This window comes from Crocodylus porosus, unplaced genomic scaffold (genome assembly GCF_001723895.1).
Source record: "Crocodylus porosus isolate Cpor-Errol unplaced genomic scaffold, CroPor_comp1, whole genome shotgun sequence".
In the NCBI taxonomy this organism is placed as follows: domain Eukaryota; kingdom Metazoa; phylum Chordata; order Crocodylia; family Crocodylidae; genus Crocodylus; species Crocodylus porosus.
In genome coordinates this window covers 6,517,910-6,540,367 of record NW_017728915.1, presented here as the reverse complement: position 1 = coordinate 6,540,367, position 22,458 = coordinate 6,517,910, and the positions used below count along the sequence as shown (strand labels likewise).

At 44.2% G+C, this 22,458-nt stretch overlaps 1 protein-coding gene and 1 non-coding gene across 2 annotated transcripts in view; one reads left to right on the top strand and one right to left on the bottom strand.

The window, feature by feature from the left end:
* The window catches only part of FA2H (fatty acid 2-hydroxylase), a 115,060-nt gene that overhangs the window by 43,033 nt on the left and 49,569 nt on the right, over positions 1-22,458 (top strand). The window lies entirely within an intron of this gene.
* TRNAF-GAA lies at positions 22,323-22,395 on the bottom strand. The gene has a single exon. It is a non-coding gene; the product is annotated as a tRNA-Phe (tRNA).

Below are 22,458 nucleotides of genomic sequence, written 5' to 3'. Positions count from 1 at the left end.
TGAGGAACAGGTACTTACACTTGGACATCCTGTTCTTTGTTTTACCATCTGCACCTGTTTACTTTCAGGGCAATAACCCCTCTTGCCCCTTCTCCTACCTTTCCTGGCCTTCTGAAAAGAATATGCATTAGGGTGAAGGACAGGCAGTGCCCTTGATTAACCCTGATTTGAGTTCACATCCAGGATAAAAAGTTACTACTTTGTGCATTTTCTTACAGCTATAGTGTTTATGCATCTACACGGTGAAAGGAAAAGCACATATTAAGTCGTCCCTATAAAAATATTTCTACACTGAGCTCAAGTAATGTCATGTAATACATTCTCATGTGAACTACTGATGAAGGTTTCAAGTGCTCCTGGGAAGAAAGGTTGTGCAGCATGTGGTAGGACTAATGAGTCACTCAAGCCTCACTCAGAGCTTGCCTGCCACAACTTCGAGATGGGAGAAACAGTAGTTGTTATTCCCTGAGTGAGGAGAGTCACCATAGACTACCCAGGCAGTTCTTAACCAGGTGCTGCCTTTATTCACATTGCTTAGTTACATTGTTCAGTGGACTGCGGCTCTCTGACGCTTCTGCCGAGTCACGTTTCTTTCCCTCCCCGCTGTCCCAGGCAGCTCAGGCATTCAGTACCTGTCGTCTTATGGGCTCCCCCCACCTTTGTCTTCATCACTGTCCACGACCCAACAGGTAAGAGCCCCCTTTCTTACCATCCATCGCTGAGCCTCTGTTCTTCAAAGCTTACTGATTTCAGCTTGGTTCGCCATTTCCCACAACTGTAACATGTCCTCTCCAGTGCCCAGGAGAGCGAAGTGCTGTTTCCCACTGCCTGCCTTTTAAGTGCAGCGATCACTTCAATTAACCCTATCTCCTTCACCGCTGTGACCCCGCCTCACTCCATTGCCCATACCTTGCGCTTGTAGCTAAGTAACAGCTTTAGCCCCCGTTACATAGGGAATGCAAGAGTCTATATTTATGAAGGTCCTAGCAAGAAAAAGTTAACAGGACAAAACTTTCAAACAAACACTGAGAAATGTGTTCAGAGATTTATGGAACTGTGAAATCTTTCATTTATATCTCTAAAACGCCAGTTATTTCTTCTCGTTTCATTAAAATTATGTGACAGTCAGAGGCTTATTCCATTATTCACTGAAACTCCCTAATATAAATAACTGGTTGACATAAAAGTTTCAGATATTGACTGGGAATGGTCCATGAAATATGTTAAATTGTATAGCTGTAAGAAAAAAAAAGTACACCTTTTAAAAAAACATATTCATGCAGTTTAATAATAAAAGGTCTATAAAGTGCCTTGTAGTTTGAGCTATAGGGGTCAGTTTTAAAAGTCACTTGAAAATAACTACATGGGAAGAGTCACAATTCTTGGAATTCTAGGGAAAGCTATAAATGTGCTTAATATAGTATGTGAACTATATTAGCACATTTAGGTACCTATTGTTATTTTACTCTTACCCTGCCCTACCTCAGCTATTTTCAGAGATTCTTGTATAACTTCTTTCTGGGACAGAAATAAGGTTTGAATTGGCTGTAGATTCTAAGTACCTTAAGTGCTTCCCAAATGAAATCAAATCCATTCTTACTTCCACAGGAAACTTATGGTAAGCGGTGAATAGTTACTACCAGCTTTTGCACAGATGTCCTCTGCTGTGTATAACATGCTAGATGAGATGGGGGAAAAAGGATGCTATAGGCAGAGACCATGGCAGTACTGCTCTGTTGGGTTGATTTTGCTATCTCAAAATGCCTCATCATAAAGATGAATCATCCTGTGTAGGGGTACTTGTACATACTCTAGTATCCCCTTTAAGTTCTTTCATCATTGACACTAATCATATACTTCCTAGGTTAGACTGAACCAATCTGCAAGTGAATAGACATTCACTTTTGATTCCGTAAATGCAGGCACATACTCAGGCCAGAGGGGTCACTATGTAACACAGCAAATGTGAACTTCATCTGGAAGAAGGTTAATCTAGGATGCCACATTATCTTATCTTCTGCCTAACTTCAGAATAACAGGCTAACTACCTCTCTTCATCAGACAGTTAAAGCAAAGGACTGAACCACAGCTTCTCAGCTTACTGTAGAAGCCTGCATGACTTTCTCAAAGTTTACATACATAGATGGCACCCATTGCCACTGGAAAGCAAGAAGTAGATAAAAAAACTCAAGCTCTGGTGGTGGGTAAGTGTTCCATTCAGGTCTCTGATTTTGACTTGCCTGTGGCAATTTACTAGCAGAGCAATTTACTATTAAATATTGTACTATTCTTCATCTGTATAGCTGAGTTCCTCAGGATTGTAACTATCAGAATATATTGGGGAAAGGAATATATAAAGGAATATGTAGAAGACTCCCTTAAACTGATTATTTGTAGAAGTGTCTTAAACCCTCACGCATTTAAAACCTGCATTGTACCAAATACAAATGGAAACATGTTACAGGAAGAGGACTTTTATTTTTAATTTACAGGGCTCTAGAGGTGCTGTGGGAAGAGAGGGTTACCCTTTCAAAAATAGACAACATTTTGTAAAGGTTGAAGAGAGGGACAACTGATGCATATAATGAACACCAGATGCCTACCTTCACTGGTAGCCGCATTCTTTTGGGCTTGGGTCAGTGTGTGATCTGTACTTAAACTCAGTCAGATGAGATACTTGAGCAGCTTTTGCCTGCCAAGGGAAAAAAGGTGGGGGAGAGAGTAACAGAAAGTTTTAATAGCAGAAGGAAAAAAATCCTTAATATCAAAAGTTTGGGATGATGCCAGAGAACTGGAAGCTTCAAGTTAGAGCAACTGAACTTCATTGTGTATGTGTACGGTGTGGGGATTAGCTTCATTATAGCCTCAGGTATATACATTTTTTGTATTGGGGTGCAGTTCTGAACTCCTGTGTTTTGGGGCTCCATTTCAAAATCTGCTCAGCTCTATCACAAGTCAAAAGTTCGTCATTAACATTTGTAAGATAAAAACAGGACTTTCATCATTAGGCTGCCTGCTGAGAGCCACACCTCCCCAAGATTTCACAGCACACTTGGACATGTCCAATGGTACACCAGTGTGCCATGGCACACCTGTTGGGAAACACTGTCTTAGACCAACACTCAGAGCTAGGAACTAAGCTACCATCCTCCATCACAGGCCTCCTGTGCATCCCTGCTTTATCAGGCCTATTTTATAGACATGACCTAGAAATTCTCTCTTACCACAGAAAGATATGAGAACTTAAATTTTCTATCGTAAGTGTCAGGTATTGCAGTCACTTGCAGACCTGTAGGACACCGCCTGCTGCTCAACTAGGATGTTATTGGTTCTAATTGATGATCTACACGCCCACATTTTTCCTACCATGACTTGATGTTAATGGAGTTGGTTCATTACCTGTACGTGTAGTCCAATTAGTAGTCTCACCATCATCCCGTGGGGTCCTGCGTTCCTGAGGGCTCCACCACCCCTACACCCTCACCTGGTCCACCGGGTTCTGACCAGCCAGTTGGTCCTGCCACGTGTCCTCAGTTCCAAACAACCAACAAAAGACCAAAAAGGAAATAAGAAAACAGAGAAGGGTCTCCTGTCCTGTGTCACTGTTCCTGCTGTTTGCAGCCAAAATCTAAACCAAAATTGACCTTCATGTGGTCAGTCCCACTTTGGTGGCTCTCTCTCTCTCTCAGAGCCTCTTGTGGAGGTTGCCATGATTTCTTTTAGCACCTTGAGTACATCTTATTGGCTTGTGCCATTTTTACATGTATTACGGTACCGTGGAAGTCTAGAGTGCCCCTCAATTAGGGTTATTACAGGACCATTCTCAATGCCAGGCTCCGCCAGCTTCCAGCACATAAATAAACAGTTCTGCACTCCACAGGCCCAGTAGACTTGGCTCTAAGTCCCCACTGGGGGATTTACTGTGCGCAAGAGTCTCCTACCAGCACTCCACATCACTTTCAGAGTTCCCTGCAGCGTGTGTCGGCTCGCTCCTCCTCCTCTTTCCAGTTCTGCGCTCCTCCTCCTTTCCTGTCACAGGCTCTTCTTTATACCAGTGCAGGAGTTCTCTGCCCCTCCCCTCCCGAAACACCTGGGCAAGGGAAATTTCTGCTCGGCTCCTTGGGGCTGCGGACCTGGGGCTGCTGAGCCTTTGTTTAGCCCGTGTGCTTTGGAGACCGGTAGCTCCTTCTCTCTCTCACAGTAAGGTTTTTGGTTGTAGCGATGTTGGTCTTACCATGTTGGTAAGGAAGAGGTCTGCTCTTTTAAAAGTGCCACAGAAAAATGAGGATTTTTGTATTTTAATAGAAAATGACTTGAATGTGCAAACTCAAGCTTACAGGGGTGTAGCTGTGTTAGTTGTAGTCGTGTAGGTTGTAGCCATGTTGGTCTAAGGACATAGGCAGACAAGTTTCTTTGGGTGAATCTGATATATTTCTGAGACCAACTTAAATAGTTGGAAAAAAAATTTAAGCAAGCTTTTGGGTTTAAAAGCCCTTTGTCAGGCTGAGGAAGTTTCTGCAGTGGGTATGTGCTTTTCCTGGATGGAATGAAAAGTAAAGAAGCCAGAAGCTGGGCTGGTATGCATACAAGATAGGCAGTCAGTGAAGATGTAAATTGAGGAGTCAGTGGGTGAGAGACAGGTTGGATGGGAGGGAGAGAAGGGGGACGTATAGTAGAGCGGTACCTGGGGAGTCAGATGTCAGGCAGGTTATAATGTGTCATAAATACAATGTCTATATTTAGCCCATTATTTTTAGTATTCAGGAAGCTGATGAAGTGGAGTTCCTAGGCTTGTCTCTGAGAAGTGTTGGTCTGTGGGTTTCTTGTATAACATGGCCTGTATTTTATCATCCTAGATACTGATCATCATGTCTAAAAAGAAGACATGGCAAAGTTTCTTAAGTTTAACATATATGGATTTGCTATGTGAACAATGGAGTGGGGGGACATTAAGGAGCCAGGAAGAAACTAAGAGATACAGCACAGCCAGATGATGAGGGTGAGGAAGGACTTAGGCTTTTATAATATTAGAATTTTAAGTTAGGCACCAGGTCTTCTGCATTCTGATATTGTTCCATTGATAGTTTATCATGTTAGATTCTTCCTTTACAGGATGCAGCCCTCAAAACAAGCTTGTTCCCCTCAATGTGTCACTCTTCTGAAGAAATGGTCTCCAGGGCTAGGGACAGACATTACACATAAGCCAGTTTAAGTGATCAGAAACTGGTTTAAATCGGTAACAGAACTGACAGTCAGTGCACATAAACCAGTTTGAAAATGGCTGAAACCTGTTTGAGATAAACCACTTACCTGATTTAGCTCAAACCAATTTTTATGCAATATCTGTCCCAGACCTCCTCCAGGTTCAACTTAAACCTGAATCCCCCAGAATCCCAGATGCTTTGCAGTCCTGGGTGGGTCTCTCTGCTCCAGAGAGCTAACCTGGATGTTGAGGTCTGGTAAAGACAGCAGGCACAGCAGCATCTGCCTGGCTTGCCCCTGCCACCCTCCCCTCCCCACACTCCCTGCTTAAGCAAGGATTCCCCCTCCCCTCTCCCAGAGCATGGACCCTAGCCAGCATGTAGTATGCTAGCTAATGCTGGGAGCTGTCAGTGTAAGACAGACAGGACAAAGGCAGACAGGACAGTGTCTGCTCTGGGCTTTTTGGAGCTAATCAACAGGCAGCTGGTAATGACTCTCCTTTCCTTCCTTAGAAAAAGTTGTCTAAGACGACCTTGAACTAATGAGAGGGGCTTTTGTTTTCTTGACAGGCTGATAAACACTGAGTTAAAGGTGATAAACACTGTGTTATCAACTCCCTGCTGTGCTGGCTCCATCTCTGGTCAGAAGTAGCTGCTGGGGAAGGAGTGAGCCCCTCCCTAATCAGAGTGTCCTGCTGGGACCTGGCAACACCCCCACCCCTCAGCTTAGCACTGAGGAAGGGAAGGGAGGGCTGCTCTTGCACACACACACTCCCAGCTTCTAGCCTGAGTCACTGCAGACGCATGCCTGCTTTTCTTCAGTCCAGAGGAGATGTCTGTGCAGTTACAAACCAGCTCAACCTAGCCAGGTTAGACTCACCTGCAAAGATTGAATCAATTCAGGCTCAGGCTTTTTGAATGTCTGTCCCTAGCCCCACAAATTCTGAACACTGCACACTGGATGTAATCAAAATGTGAGAAGCATAATTTTTTTGTGTAACATACCCTCTTCTCTTTTTGAATGAACTAGGTTCAGCTAGCACAACCTTTCACGCTTGCTCTGCATCTTACCACCAAGAAATTCCAAGCAGTTCCAAAAATGAAATAATCTGCAAAAACCCTGGGAGGAAGACTTTATGCTATTCATTTTACAGAGCAGTCAACCACGGTACAAAATGTTACTGTCTTTTAACCCAAGATTTATATCAGAGCAATGAACAGAAGCAAGGATCAAAGCTCTTGCTGAACTGATTGTGCACACTAGTTAAGTGCAGCAGGGCTGTGAAGTTATGGCAGGTCTCACAACCCACTCACCCTAGGAAGTCTCTTGCAACTTGCAAGTATGTCTGGCTCTGCAGTTCTCACAGCTCGGAACAAACACAGAAAGCTCTTTCTTGCTTCCTAATAAACAGACATTTAACCTGCTTATTAAATAGGACTGGCAATGAGCAGCAGCCACTCTGCACTACACTTATAAATAGCATCCATTAAATTAAACAAACAAACAAACCTAAACTAATAAAATATGACTCAGTAAAAAGCCTAAAAGTTAGGAATAATTCCCAAGTAACATGGGAAGGAGACCATAACAACGGAAAAGACTTCCACAAAAACTCTGTAATGGGGGTGTGCGAAGCAGGCCGGATTTGATTCTGATTTGGCCTGAATCAGGGACAATGATTTGATTACTTGATTCGGATCACTGTCCCTGATTTGATTTGGCTGAATCCGAATCTGAAGACTCGATACAGATTCGGAGAATCAGCGGTTTGGACATAGACACAGCTTTAAATGTTTTTTCTACATACCTCAAGATACCAGTGTGGGTTGTGATTGCTGCAATGCTGGGGTGCATGGAGTGTCCCACAGGATTGTAGGGGGCTCTGGCAGACTGGGAAGTGGGCAGGTGCTCAAATGGCCGCTGCCCCTCTGTCTCTGGGGCTTCTCACTCACCCCGAGCCTCACTGACACTCAGGTTCTCCATGACCTTGTTTGTTCTGCTTTCCGGGGTACTTGGGCTCAGCCCTCTCCCAATACTGCGCCATTGGCTTGGCGCTTGGGGATGACACCTCCCCCTCTGCTACGCTCTTGTGGACGCTCTGGGTCAATGCCCTCCCTGCACTGTCCTTTCTGGCAGTCTGGGAGGCACACTCCCTCTGCTGCACCCTTTTGGCTTCTCAGCAGTGTTGCCCCTCTCTCTGGGGCTTCTCAGCAGTGCTGCTCACTCTCTGGGGATGGGGTCCACACTTTAATGTGGTTCGCCTACAAGACCTCCTCCATCCCCTTATAGCCTCGCCCAAACCTCCGGTGTAACAACAACCAAAACACAAGCCCCTTGGCTATAACACAAATCTACATCTCATGGCTAAAACATCCTCCGAACCACACCACAGGTGTTCCATCTCTCACTCATGTCACTAGCTGCTCGCACATCCAGACCTTTTCCTTTTCACACATTCAGGGCCAACCTCTTTCCTCCTTGGCCGCAGGCTGCCCATCTCTCTCTGGGCTTTGGCCTGCGATTTGTCTGAGCCAGGCCCTGCCCCTTTCATTCACCTGACCAAACAGGTGTGTGCCCTTAGCTCCCTCCAGTTGCCCCTAGCAACCAGCACCCAAGCCACTACTCCACTTTCCAAGTAGCAGGCACCTTAGTGCCCTGCTACAATAACATTTTTTCTTATGAGAAAACTGGTTCTGAGATACGTTTCAACTTAAGACACAGTTTTCAGGAACCAATTGTGTCGTATGTCCGAGGACTGCCTGTAATGATATATTTGCCTTCATACTGATGGCTTAGTTTGCTAAGGAAAACAAAGAAAACAAAAGCCTCTCATTAGTTCAAGCTCTTCTTAAACAACTCTTCCCAAGAAAGGAAAGGAGAGAAGATACCAGCTATGTATTGATTAGCTCCAAAAATCTCTAAGCGGACACTGTCCTGTCTGCCTTCATCCAGTCTCCCAGAACATGGACAGTAGCCAGCAGGTGGTCTGATAGCTAGTGCTGAGAGGTGTCTGTGTAAGGTGGAGGGGAGGGAGGAATCCCTGCTTAGCAGGGAGAGGTGAAGGGAGGGGAACAGTGCGATCTCTGCTGGAGCTCCAGCCAGGGAGCAGTGGGCAGGGGCCAGCTCTACTGTGGAGCAGAGAGCCCACCTCAGAGAGCATGCTAGGATGCTGGGGGAGTCTGGTTTAATTTAAACCAGGAAGAGGACTGGGACAGACACTGCATAAACTGCTGTGATCCAAATCAGTTAAGTCTGATACTACATTCAACCAGGTTTATCTCAAACTGGTTTCAGCCATTTTCAAACTGGTTCATGTACACTGAACATCTGTTCTGTTACAGGTTTAAAGCAGTTTCTGTTCATTTAAATTGGCTTATGTGTAATGTCTGTCCCTAGCCACAGTGTTCCTTCATGACTAGGGCCTGGTTTAAATTGAGGACCCAGCTCATGGCACAGTAGCTCCTTTAAACTTTAAGTTTCCCCTACTGCTGATGAATGGTAGAGGGGCCCCACAGCTCTTCCACTTGCTCCTGATGGCTGGGAGGCAAAAACCATGGTTTTAAATATGCTACCTTTTTTGCCTCCAGTCTGGCCAGCATCAAGCAGCAGGATGTAAAAACTACAGCATATTCAAAACAATCTTAAAAATATAGTGCACAGGTCATGTACCCGTCACCAAGCTCAGCTAAGTGCACTGCAACTCATGTGGGCATAGTTTTTTATAACACTGTCAGATCTAAGGAGCAGCAAAGGATGTGTCACCTGGGAGATAGGAAGCTGGACTTTGAGAAGCATTCTGCAAGCATTTTGTGGCCAGTTCCATAGCTATGAGAGCTTGCCATCAATTCTGGACCTACTCTGACAGGCTGCACTAAAATCTACTGAGTTAAGCTGCTGGACACAGCTGCCAGAATTGCAGCAAACAACAATGAAGCCAAGCTTTTCTCTGTAGACTGAGTTAGCTGGCTTGTCTCTTTTACAGCATATAACCTTTGCTCCTAGACTGTGTTCCATGTGTTTTGTCATGTGTGATCGCTCTACTGTTCTGGAGTCATGGCCTAGATTGACTCTGTTTGCATAGCTGATGATGGCAAAAATGTGTTGGGGCGACTGTAACAGGTGACAGATACTAACAAATTATGGCAAGTAACAGAGCAGAACTGAAATTTTCCAACGTTAAGTCAAAGGGAAATGGAAAACAAGGGACAAAACAGGCTATGGTAGAAATGAAATAAAAGTCCAAAAAGAAATTGAAATGAAACTCCACTGAGTTGCACCACTGAGATTATGCACCACTGATTATTTTGATATTTTGTAAATGTCCATTAGACAAACTGGTACTTTTCAGTGAGAAGAATTTCATAGGAAAACTCACAATCTGTTGCAATGAATATGAACGATGCCACTTATTTGTAAGCACAACTCCTTTTCTTTAGAACAATACAGCACATTGATCTTTGCCTGAATGCTAGTGAGTTTTTTTTTCTAACCCCTTTGAAGAAAGTTTTTAATAAAGTGTATAAGCAGGCTCTCCATCAAGAAAGTATATGTTAATAAAACCTGTTTCTAAGAGCAAACAGGTCTTTTCCGTTTCCACCTAGTGACATGAAAAACAGATCTGGTCTTTACACTTTTAAAAACATCGCTGTACCTTTTTACACAGGCAGCTGCTTTACTTCAGTGCTGCCTTGGAGAATCCCTATTATATTTTTAGGTCTTCATTGTAACTGACAAATTGTTATAGTGATTGGCTTGGCATTTTCCAATTTCTCTGAGAGATAAGTCAGTCAATAAGCCTAGCAAATGAAGCACTGAAATATAAACTAAAAATGATCTTTTCCGCCTCATAAAAACTTAGTCTTTGTCCCAAAAGAGTTTATATATCACAGAAATGTCAAGGTTCTGTTCTCTCTGTTGGTTAGTAACTTGAACTTATTTATTAAAAGCACAAAGTTACCGCCAAGCCAGGGGCAGGCAATTATTTCATCTGGATGGCCACTTACCAACTTATGGCAAGCTGTCGAGGGCTGCAAGGGTAGCCCTGCCCCTTGACTGGTGCCCCGCCCCTGAGTCACCATCTTGAAACTGCAAGTCCCGCCCCCTCACCTCTGATTGTTGCCACCAGAATTCCCTCCTCTTACCCTCAGAAGTACTCCTTTCAGCAAGGGGGTCTGATATCTCAGAACCAGAAAAATACCTAATTATGTTCTAAAAATCAAACATCTACTACAACATTCATTAATTTGATTTAAAAAAATATTTTTGTCCTGATTTACATGCGTTTGTGTAGTGTACATAGAAGTGACTGTATAATAGCTTAAAATGAAGTCTTAGTCATACATTGTGAGGACAGGTGTCGGGGGTGTGGATGGGTCAGGGTGTGTGTATGTGTGTGGGGAGCACGTGGGTGCATGTGTAGATATGTGCGTTGTGGGTCAGTATGGGGTTTGTGGGGGGTTGTGAGTTTGTGGGGGAAGACAGCTGGAGAGGATTGCGGCACGTGTGGAATGGGAGGGTGGCTGGAGTTTGTGAGGGGATGTGGGTGTGGGGTCTGCATGTTTGGCAGTGTGATGGAGTGTGGGTACATGTATGTGGTGGGATGTGCATGTGGGACCTCTTTCTTTCTCATTGCCCACAGCCTCTGCCAGCACTCCTCCAAGCCTTGATTCCACACTCTTGGTGTTCCTGGCCCAAGGCACTGACATGGGTCCCATGCCCCTTCTCACCACCACTTCCCCCTCCCATCTGCCACTGCTGCTCTTCTTCTACCACTTCCCACTTCCTCCCCACCACCCCCAGCTCACTGCTCTGGCACCATGTCCCAGCTGTATGGCTGAAACTGCAGGACACAGCAGGAGCTGGCTCAGCCCCCATGATTCTCAGCTGGTTCCCTGCAATGCCAACCAGGCCAGCTCCTGCTGAGTCCTGCAGTCTGGCGATGCAGCTGTGAACCACATGGTTCCAGAGCAGCCAGCAGGGGGATGGGAAGAAGCAGCAGTGGCAGGAAGGAAATCAGAGAAATGGCAGTGGCAGGTGGAGTGGCAGCTAGCAGGAACACAGTAGCACAGCAACAGCTGGGTGGAAGCGCAGGGCTCATATTGATGCACCAGGGCTGGTGCCAGTGGAGGCCCAGAGTAGGGCAGCAGGAGTGCGGGGTCAGGCTGGCAGGGGCTCAGTAGAGCCAGGCTGCCTCTCTCCTCTCCCTGCTGGTGCAGACCATCCAGGCTCTGTAGAGCCCCTGCCAACCTGGCCCCATGCTCCTGCCATCCTGCTCTGGGCCCCTGCTGGCACTGGCCCTGGCACACCAGCATTGGCCCCATGCTCCTGCCCAGCTTCCACTGCACTCCTGCTTGCTGCCACTTGCCCCCTCCACCTGTTGCCATTTCCCTGCTTTCCTTCCTGCCATTGCTGCTTCTCCCTGCTCCTTCCTGTCCACCTGGCCAGCCACTCTGGCACCATGTGGTTCCCAGCTGCATTGCCTGACTGCAGGACTTAGCAGGAGCTGGCCTGGCCCAGCCCCAAGGACTGGGACAATTGTCTGCAGTCCTTCCCTGCCTCCCTTCTCCCCTCCACGCTTCTTAGCTGAATTTCCCTCTCCAGCGGAGGGAGGTGGGGAACAGCTCCCTCTCCAGCAGAGGGAGGTGGGGGGGGGGTCAGGCTTTGCTGCTGTGGCTGCTGGGTCCTGCTGCTGGATCCTACTCCTGCTAGCCCTGTCATCTTTGACAGGCAGCCAAGGGCAGATAAATATTGCATTTTCTAAATTTTTTAGGGGCCCCACAGGCCAGATAGACTATCCTGGCAGGCTGGATCCAGTCCATGGGCTGTATTTTGCCTGCTCCTGCTCTAACTTTGATGTATTTAGAATGTAATCAAACAAGACTGCCATTTTAGGCTAGATATCAGGAGGCATTAGGCTAGGTATCAGGAGGCACTACTTCATGGTCAGGGCAGCTAGGATCTGGAACCAACTTCCAAGAGAAGTGGTGCTGGCTCCTACCCTGGGGTCCTTAAGAGGAAGCTAGATGTACACCTTGCTGGGGTTGTTTGACCCCAGTACTCTTTCCTGCCATGGCAGGGGGTCAGACTAGATGATCTACACAGGTCCCTTCTGACCCTAGAAACTATGAAGACTGATTAATTCACAACACATTTAAAATTTGAGGTTCAGTATGCCTGGGTGATAGTAAAGGTAACTTGCACCCTAAAACAACTAACATATACTGCCACATCCCTTCTACCAACCTTGAAGTAAAAACAGATAAAAACTAGATGGAGGAGAATGTCAACAGGATTTAGACTAAAAATTAAAATTATTCTGTAATAACAAAAGTCAAAAGCAGCAAAGTATGTTTGCAGTGTTCAAACTGCACCCAAAAAAGGAATGATAATTAAATGATTCATTTAGTATGTTGGGTGAATCCAGCTGCAAGTGATCCAATTTATCTATCTAAAGGTGATGTAATCAATTACTTGTTTTTAGAAGATAGTAACAATAGATTAGGTTTGCACATGAAGTTATTTTAATTTGCTGACCCTTTTGAGTATTTTGGCACTTAATGGGCAGTTTCAAGTTAAAAAATTAATAAAACAGCATCAAAAGGCTCCCAATTTGAGACCTTCTGGATTTGGTCATATAAAATATAACTAAAACACACTTTACAGGAAATTACTCAAAACTGAAGTAAACTAAAACACTGTCCCTGCCTCTACTCTTATTTGTTACAAATATGAATGGGGGAAAAAAGTCAAAGTTTAATGTCACCTAAAAAAAGGCAGTGATTAGAAGACCATAGTACCCACTACAGGCAACCCCTGCTTAATGCTGTTTTGCTTAGTGCTGTTTTACTGTAATGCTCATTTTAAATTGATACCTGATTTCACTTAGCACTTAACAAGTTTAATTATAATGCTCATCTTGAGTCATTAAAAACACCTGTAGTTGCCATCTTAGGTTGTCAAAAACTTTCAGTTTCACTTAATCCTCAGTTTATCAGGAACCAATTAAGAGCACAAACTGTGGGTTGCCTGTACGATGAATGTGTGTGATGAATCTTGTGTGTTTTATTCATAGCATGAGTCTATGGTTTTAGATTCCCATAGGCTCTCTAAAGACAATCCATGGGCCACTGGTGGCCTGGATAGTTATTACATGGAGACAAACTAGATGGTTACTACATGGAAATGAGAGCTAGAACTATGCAAGGCAGACAATGCAGTACAATGAAAAAGTACAACTAAGAAAGAAAGAAAGAATGGTATTTGCCATAGGGAGGCTGTAAGATCAAGAATACAGGGGGATCCAGTCAGAGCAACTGTGACTGTAGTAAGAGATTTCTACAAACACAGTTTGTATTACAGTAAGAGTCACATGCCAAAAACATTTCTGAATGCATTAATATTTAATTTTAAGACACAATTATGAAAAGTGGAGTCAACTGCTGATGACTTCTAGAGGTGGATGCCCAGTAGATTTCTCTCAACAACTGTTTGAATTATTATATTTCTGCATATTGAGACATTCTGCCTCATGTAAGTTACTTTCAAGAAATTCAGTTTTGCAATCTATATCGCAGCCAACATCCAGGAGTTGACTAATTTGAGTTCACATGGCAGAATTTTCATCAACAGGATATACAAGGAGTAAATGAAATCTGAAGTAGATTGTACTTTGCTCAGAGAATTGGTTAATTTAATTAAATAAAAGTAATATACACATATTTTAGCTTAGCTAAAATAGGCTGTCTAAAGACAAAGGTTCTCAACCTTTGGTACCTTACATGCCTTCTGCCGATTGACGTAGCAAAAGCAAAACTAGAAGTCCCACTGTGGCACTTCCAGTGTTGCCACCATGAGCTGAGTCCCACCTTTTCCTCATGGACCACGGCCCAGGGTAAAGCAGCCTGTGCAGAGCCTCCCTCCCTATCTACTGGCACACTGACACTGGGGAGTGAAAGCCCCAAGATACCAGACATGGCAGGAGGGGCAGTGGCTGGAACTTCCAGCCCAAGCAGGCAAAGATGCCCCCAATCCATTGGGCGGCTGGATGGGGGCAAACTCAAAAAGCGCCACCCATTTATCCCCCTCCCATGTCTCATGTACACCCAGGGGTACATGCATCATGGGTTGAGAGACACTGTTTTAGGTCAACAGGAACAGATATTAATGAGTGATGGAGATATCACCTTTGTGTGCAAAAGGGAGAGAGCCTGAAGGTTATAAGTAACACAAGAACGTTGCTAACAGGTGGATGTTAGGAAGGTCATATGAGGGTAATCCGTCTGCACCCCCAATCAAAAAAAAGAAAGTGCAATGTGCCTCATTTCCATAACAATAATAATACAATAATAACAATAATAATAACTGCTGCATTTCCATAACATATCAAACTTGTGGAAGAAATTAAACTTTGCGTTGTGGATGAATCAGAACTGACAGAGCCAGCTTTTCTTTGTTTAGGGCTATACTGTGATCACAGGGAGAATTTCGCACAGTAAGGGAATCACTCACTTGTCTGTTTCAAAGGAATCCTCCCCCTCCCTCAGTTTTTAAGCATTTTTATACTTAAGACAGATAAAGAGAAAAAAATACGACCTTGAAGAAACTAAAACAAACTTACTTAATTGGACATCTGTGCACAGAGTAATAATGCAGGACTTTTTAAATCTCAAAACATATACCTGAAATAAGCAGTGTTAACAATTCTGGTCTTTGTCTGGTTTTTTTTCTAGTCAGAGAGCCCAAAGCCTGACTAAATTTACTTCAGTGGCTGCTGTTGCCCAGACTTCCCTCTATTTAAGTTGGTCACCAGGTCATCTCCTTTGGCCAGGACCAGGTCTAGCAGAGCGTCGCCTCTGGTTGGCCCATGCATCTCCTGAGTCAGGAAGAACTCCTCGACACAGGTCAAGAAGGATTACGACTGATCCAACTTGGCCCAGTCTTCATCCCAGGAGATGTCTTGTTAATTAAAATTGCCCATGGCGACCATGTCATGTGCACATGCAGCCTCAGTCAATTCTTGCTTGAACTCCAGATCAAGTTCCTCCCCTGGGTTTGGTGGTCTGTAGTATACACCTACAGTTAGGTCTCTCTTGCTACACCCACCACCCTCCCTCCCCCTGCAACTTAACCCCGAGGGTTTCAAGCTGTCCATTTTTGGAGCTGATGTCAGCCTCCAAGGAGATGTACTGCTCTCCCACATAGAGAGCATCACCTCCACCTTTCTTCCCCGCCTGGTCCTTTCTATGTAGGGTGTGGCCCTTGATAGCTGCACTCCAGTAATGTGAAGAGTCCCACCAGGTCTCTGTAATCCCTAATAGATCATAATGCACACTGGAGAGTAGGAGGGCTAGCTCCTCCTGCTTGTTCCCCATGCTTCTGGCATTAGTATATAGGCACCTGAGTTGGCCTACTGAGGCCCTCGTCTTCCTGCCCCACTGATGGAGAACTATTACCTCAGCTCCCACAAAGGTGTCTCTCCCAGTGTCCCTATTTAAAGGGTTTACTTGTATGTTGGTCCCTGGACTTGTTTGAATTTGTGTATCCCCATCCCCCAGCAATTTTAATTTAAAGCCCTGTCCAGAAGATCAGCCTTCCTGGCCTTGAACAGGGACTTCCCTTTCCTTGTGAGGTGGATGCTGCCCCTTCCCAGGAGTCCTCTCTCCCTGAAGCGCACATTGTGGTCAAGGAATCCAAAGCCTTCTCAGTGGCACCAGCATTGGAGTCGTTGGTTCACTTCCTCGATGCGTCCTTCCCTTCTGGGACTGCGGCCTGAAACAGGGAGCACCGGACAAAAATCTGCCTGGGCCCCCAACCCCTTGAGCCCAGCCCCCGTAGCCCTGTAGTCACTTATGACCCAGTCTGGATTAATCTTGGTCGTGGATTACTGGATTACTTATCCTCCATAAAATAGATTACTTATCCTCCAGCTTGTATTACCTCCTGTCTCAGGAATTACTCCTTCCAATGGTGCCCTTAATTGGCATGTCTTTCACCTTCTTGCTCTTGCAGAAATCTGGAAATACAGGAATACTGTTTCAAACAGACTGTGAAGGTATCTGGATACAGCACCTTAGGATATTTCCTTGGTAAGAAGCTTGCTTTTTTTTTTCTTAAGGCAGGCTAGTGGTTATAAAAGGACATGGCTCACTGATTAGAAAGAGTCTTGGGATGCCACGCTGATAAGAATCTCTAGGCCTAAATGACTTTCCCAGGCTGTCTGGAAAACCTGTACAATAGTGTTGCTTTTAAGGAAGATGCAACAGTTCAGTCTGTGGTGCATACTGAAGTAATCGACTCCAGAGCTTGTAGAAGAACTGAATGGGAGTGAGGTGGCATTTGTAGTAATGCACATCTTGGACAATGTGTTTGTGACTGTTACTGGCCTTTTCAGGGCAAGGTTAGCTCTATTTCTTCTCACCCTGTAGGTGAGAGAGGACTCTTGAAGCCAGCCCTTAGAAATCTCTTCTCAAATAACTTTGGTGACTGCTTTCTTTTTAAAAGATAAGTTCAGAAGTGGTGTGTTAACCACCCTATTCTTTGCTTTTCCTGTGGAGGAAAAGACGTACAAAAAACTAGAACTCTTGGTTCCAAAATGACACCTTTTATTAGACCAAGTGGAAAATGGCAAGAAAACTGTCCTTTTCTGCAAGCTTTCAGGATCAAAGTCCCTTCATCAGGCTCTGGGAAAAGTGTAGATGTTACAAAATGGTAAAGAAGTCCCCATAGGTAGGAAATAAACTTCATTTTTGCACAGAGGGAGCTGAAGATGGAAGGCTGTCCCTCTGGGTCCATGAGGGTGTCTTTGTGAGCTGTGTTGAGTAGCTCTTTGGTGTGTTGCTCGCGTAGAAGTCCTTCCCTGGAGGTGTCAGATGGCAGGCAAGGTGGTAATAAAAAAAACTTTCTTGTTGTTCTGCAATGAAGTTTAGAATTCAAAATCGGCTAAAATTTGTCGTCTTCCATGTTTCAGGGGTGTACTTTGTAGCCATGTTGGTCTGAGACAAAAAGACATACAAAAAACTAGAACTCGTGGTTCCAAAATGGTACCTTTTATTAGACCAACCTGATCAACACATCAAAGAGCTACTCAGCACAGCTCACAAAGACACTCTCATGGACCCAGAGGGACAGCCTTCCATCTTCAGGTCCCTCTGCGCAAAAATGAAGTTTATTTCCTACCTATGGGGACTTTTTTACCATCTTGTAACATCTACACTTTTCCCAGAGCCTGATGAAGGGACTTTGATCCCAAAAGCTTGCAGAAAAGGTCAGTTTTCTTGCCATTTTCCAGTTGGTTTAATAAAAGGTGTCATTTTGGAACCAAGAGTTCTAGTTTTTTGTATGTCTTTTTGTCTCAGACCAACATGGCTACCAAGTATACTCCTGTGGAGGAAAAGGCATTCTACTTGAGGCTTCTGGGGACTCCAGTTTATTTGAAGATTGATAAACATGGGACTTTCTTCCTGGAGATTTTCTGTAGTATTCATTTGTCTGAATACCATCAGTAGCATTGCATTAAAATCTAACGCAAGGCACTCATTAATTCCATTTTTTAAGCATGTGTATGAAGTAGAGAGAACCGCTATATCAGCAAGTGGTTTGAGGCTTTTTGAGGCTTACTTTTGGTGTTACTTGTAGCTTGTTCATGGTGGTATTTCTTAGTCTGAAGATCTTAAGTCCCTGTTCTGCTTTCTGCCTTACCTCCTTATTCCAAGTCTATCAGTTTAGTTGATTCTTTGCTCCCCAGGCTCCATGTTGTTGGTAGTGATCAGTCGGCTGGCACTAGTCTAGTTATTCCTAGATTATAGGAGACTCCTAAATGCCATATGTCATACTGGGACTGTTTTGTCCTATAACTCTGAAAAGAGGATTGAGGTAGAATGGTTAAGCTGTCTTTCTCTCAGGACTTTTGCCTTTACAGGCGTAGCCCACTGTGCCTAAAACGCTTTGTGTAATGCTACAGACATAACAGAATGCACTGGGTAACAGAAGCTAGTCACAAATGTGCTCTGAGGACCTATGTAGTAGTATGAGAGTAATGTTGTAGCTCCAATAGTCCAAAAATTATGTGAGAGGCAAGGATTTCTTAGATGGATATCTTTTATTGGACCAGCTATGTAGGGGTAAAGTTAGACAAGCTTCTGAATCTAAGGCATTCTTCCTCATTTCTGAGGAAGAATGTCTTGCATTTGAAAGCTTGTCAAACTCTTACTTTAACAGATGCTAGCAGTGAGTCTGACATTGGTTATGCAAGGATGATCTGTGAAATGTCCTTAACACATTCCATTTATAGTGAATAGGTAGTAAGATAGGGGAAAATGGGGATGGTTATGAGTCATGGGGCTGGCTTTAGAGCAGGGGTTATTAACCTTTTTTGTGCCGTGGACCCCTTTGGCAGTCTGGTGAAGCCTATGGACCCCTTCTCAGAATAATGAGCGTCTGTAGACGGGAAGACTGCGATCATGTGCAATCTAGCAGCGGGTCTAATAACTACCGTAATTTCGAAGTAGTGATGAGTGCAAACGATATTTCAAGATATCTGCAACAACTGTAATGTGATATGAAAATATCTGATTTCTGTTGGTGACAAAGTCACAGGTACTGCTAATATTACTGTGGTTTGTTGCCTACATTCATAATTGAAGGAAATGCTAAATTTCAGTTAGAGGTTAGTGAAAATAAAAATGTAATTTGTTTCCCATCCAAGTTCATGGACCCCCTGAAATCTATCCACAGACCCCTTGGGTGTCCGTGGACCCCAGGTTAAGAACCCCTGCTTTAGAGAGTCCTTGCAAAATGAGTTTGCCAGATTCCTTATTCGCTACTGTCACTTTGGCTTCCCTGTGATCAGTGGAGTTACACCAGTATAAAATTAGATTAATATAATGTTGACTGGGACCACTTGTATTTTTAGGGGTTTTTTTACTTCTGGACAATGGGACAAAACTGAAAGCTTCCTCCTACTAATTGCTCATTCCAGCTGAAGTCATGGGGTTGAGGCTGGAAATGCAGTCAGATAGATCTGGAACAATTTTACTTCTGGAGATGGCATCTTTGTGGCAGGAATAAATCTATTTCAATGCCTGTTATACTCTGAGAACCTTTGTGGGATGTCATGTGGGCAGAGGAATTTCAGGCATGCATACATTCCAGGGGAAGAAACAGGCACTGAAGTATTTTATGTTTCAGTCTAGCATCCAATCAAATTAATTTTGGGCTTGGATAGCATAATATTTGTGTGCCTGTCCCCTTTCTGCAACAGCCACAGTACAAGTACAGACTTCTGGTGGGAGAAATCTGCAACTCAGTCTCCCTTCTACTTGGACATCCTCTTCAGGGGTGTATTCTCATCCCTTTTTGTATTCAGGAAAGGTGAGATGGGTAGAAGCTAATCTGGAGTGTCCAGAATCTATTCAGGTAGAGTTGGGAGTTTTGTCTTCATGCTTATTAGTGGCAGACTTTCCAGCCACTCTTTGCAAAGCAAGGCAAACGGAAGTTTCCCTGAATACACAATGCTACAGGAAGCCCACTGAAGTTAAAAAAACAAACAAAACAAAACAAACCACAAACCCTGTACGTGGTGATTTTATCTTGCAGAGGAGGCCCTGTTCAACTTGTGAAAATCTTGTTCTCATTGTGTTAAAGCTGCAACTGTGTGTCACATTTCATTTTTAGTAATGGAAAGTGGTTTAAATGGGTTACAGAGATCATCCAGGTTGACTACCTTGAAGACCAGAAAACTGCTTTTAATGTAGGCTGTTAAATGGTCACCTAATAGTAACTCCCTGTGGCTGCCTTCTGCCATGGGGAGCTGCTAGGCAGCCAAAGAACCCAGCTGGGGCTATGCAGCTAAATCTAAGTGAGCAGGTGCCTGTTGCCCCTCTCCCCTCCCTGTCCCTATCCCCCCTCCCCCCACCAGCTGGCTAGCCCCACACTAAAGCACCTTCATGCCCTAGCCAGGCCTTCCACAGCACATTGAGCCGGAGCAGCCCCAGGCTGGCAGACTGACCCCCAGGACCTGTTCTGCCCCTCTCAGCATGCCTTGGTCCCAGGAGCATGCTGCGGCTCATGTGCAAAAGTGGCACCTGGGTGCAATAAACTCCAGCATGACCTGTACTGGAATTTATTCAGCTGCATTAATTGCATGTGTAGATGCACCCAAGGTCTGTCTCCCTCCTCCCTGTCTCGGTTTCCCCCCCACTGCCACCCTCACCCCCTCCCAAATCAGTATGATAGCTCAGCATCTTCTGGTGGAAGCTAGCATGAAGTCTTAGATCTTTTCAGGTAAGTGTTGGAACTTCACAACCTACATTCAGCATTGATTTGTGCTGCAAAAATAGAGGGTGCCTCCCTTTTTAATTGTAAGATGTTCTAACTAGGTAACTGGTCAAGAACATCAGCATAAGATGTTTAGGACTTCTAATGCTAAGATACTTGTTTTTCTAATGCTATTTTTTCTCTTCTGTCTGCCTGAGTTTGGTGTAGTTTTTTTTTAATGTGATATCTAGGGACTGAGATGATACTTGAGTAGCAATCAGCTTTTTGTGAGTATCTCCAAATATCAGATATAGCCAATGAATACTGTGGTGATTCCTTTGCAAGATGGCTGGATTGCCCAACAAACAAATTCTAAGCATCTTGAGGTTCAACTTCAAAGAAATACTTTCATTTTAGGGAAGCCTTTTTGTTGCAGCTGGATCATTAACTTCTGCCTAAAATTGCATGCGAGTAAGTCTCTGGTTAGTGACTTGCAGATTGCTTCACAATAGATACGTATCAGTCCAATTTATTCAAAACGGGATTTACAAAAGTGTTGGCTTAGGGAACTCTATGGGGTACTTAACTTTGTCTATGCATTTATAATGTAACCGTGGCTTAGCCTCTAGGAATGTACAACGTCTTCTTTTTCTTTTTTTCTTTTTCTCTTTCTTGCTTGTTCTCTCTTTCTCGCTCACTCACACTTCTCTTTTTCTTTTTCTTTCTCTCTCTTTCTTTATCTTTGTTTGGATCCCAGAAGGCTCTTATAACTGACGACAGTGTAAAATGAAATGGTTTTATGTAACTATTGAAGCTATATTTGTGCCAAGTATTTAAATCCTGTGCTGAGACCATTTTGCTAGGTATAAGTTAAAGTCCAATGTTAGCTTTCATTTGAAAAGTGTGCATTAAGCCAATACTTAAACACTTTCTTAAGTACCTTTTTCCTTGGAGAAAAGCAACTGAGCATATGTCCTCCCAGATTTCCTTCACCATTTTCTTCTTTGTTCTCATTCTTCCTGTATTCTTTGAGACTACTTAAGCCTACTGCTGGCTTTCTCCTCAATACTCTATAGAGTCTAGAGCAGTGATTTTCAGCCAAGGTGCTAAAGAACACTGGCGTGCTGCGAGATCCTCTTAAGGGTATTGTGCAATATTAGGACTATTAGGGTGCAAACACATCCCTGATTTATAACACTAAACCCGGAGGTTTCAAATAAGAATCCATAGCATGAAGAATGGTCTTTCTGAGTTCTTTGCAACTGAGAAATTGCTAAAAAGAATTATCTATATTTAAAAAAAAAAAAAAAAGTGTGAAAGTGGCATTTTTTTCCTGAGGGGTGCTTTGAGGTCCAATGAAGTTGAAAAACCACTGTTTTAAAACAATTATAGTGTTAGTTCTGTACTTGAACCACATATATAATTTTGATACTGTCATAATCTGGTGGGAGGAAGGGAGCATGTCATACTCAAATCAAGTGTAATAGTGGGTAAAGGAACTCTTCAGAAGCTCTTTGTTAAATGGGAGAGAAGGGAGGGGGAGGGGGAGGGGGAGGGGAAAGGGAAGGTAAAACAGTGTATAGTATGGAGTGATAGTCTAGCTGGTTCACTGCTGACTGAATTAAATAGATGTTCATAGATGCCAGGGTTGGAAGGGGTCTCAACAGATAATTGAGTCCAACCCACTGTCTAGGCAGGGAAAAGTGCTGGGGTTAGAAGACCCCAGCCAGATGCCTATCCAGCCTTCTCTTAAAGATCCCCAAGGTAGGGGAGAGCACTGCCTCTCTTGGAAACCCATTCCAAATTTTGGCCACCCTTACCATGAAGTCTTTCCTGATACCTAGCCTAACAAAGGAAGGCCAGAAGGCTGCCGAAGCCCGGGATTGATCCAGGGACCTTTAGATTTTCAGTCCAATGCTCTCCCAATTGAGCTACTTTGGCTGGCACAGAACAAACCTGTATTGGCCAGGAATCAAACCTGGGCCTCCCACATGGCAGGAAAGA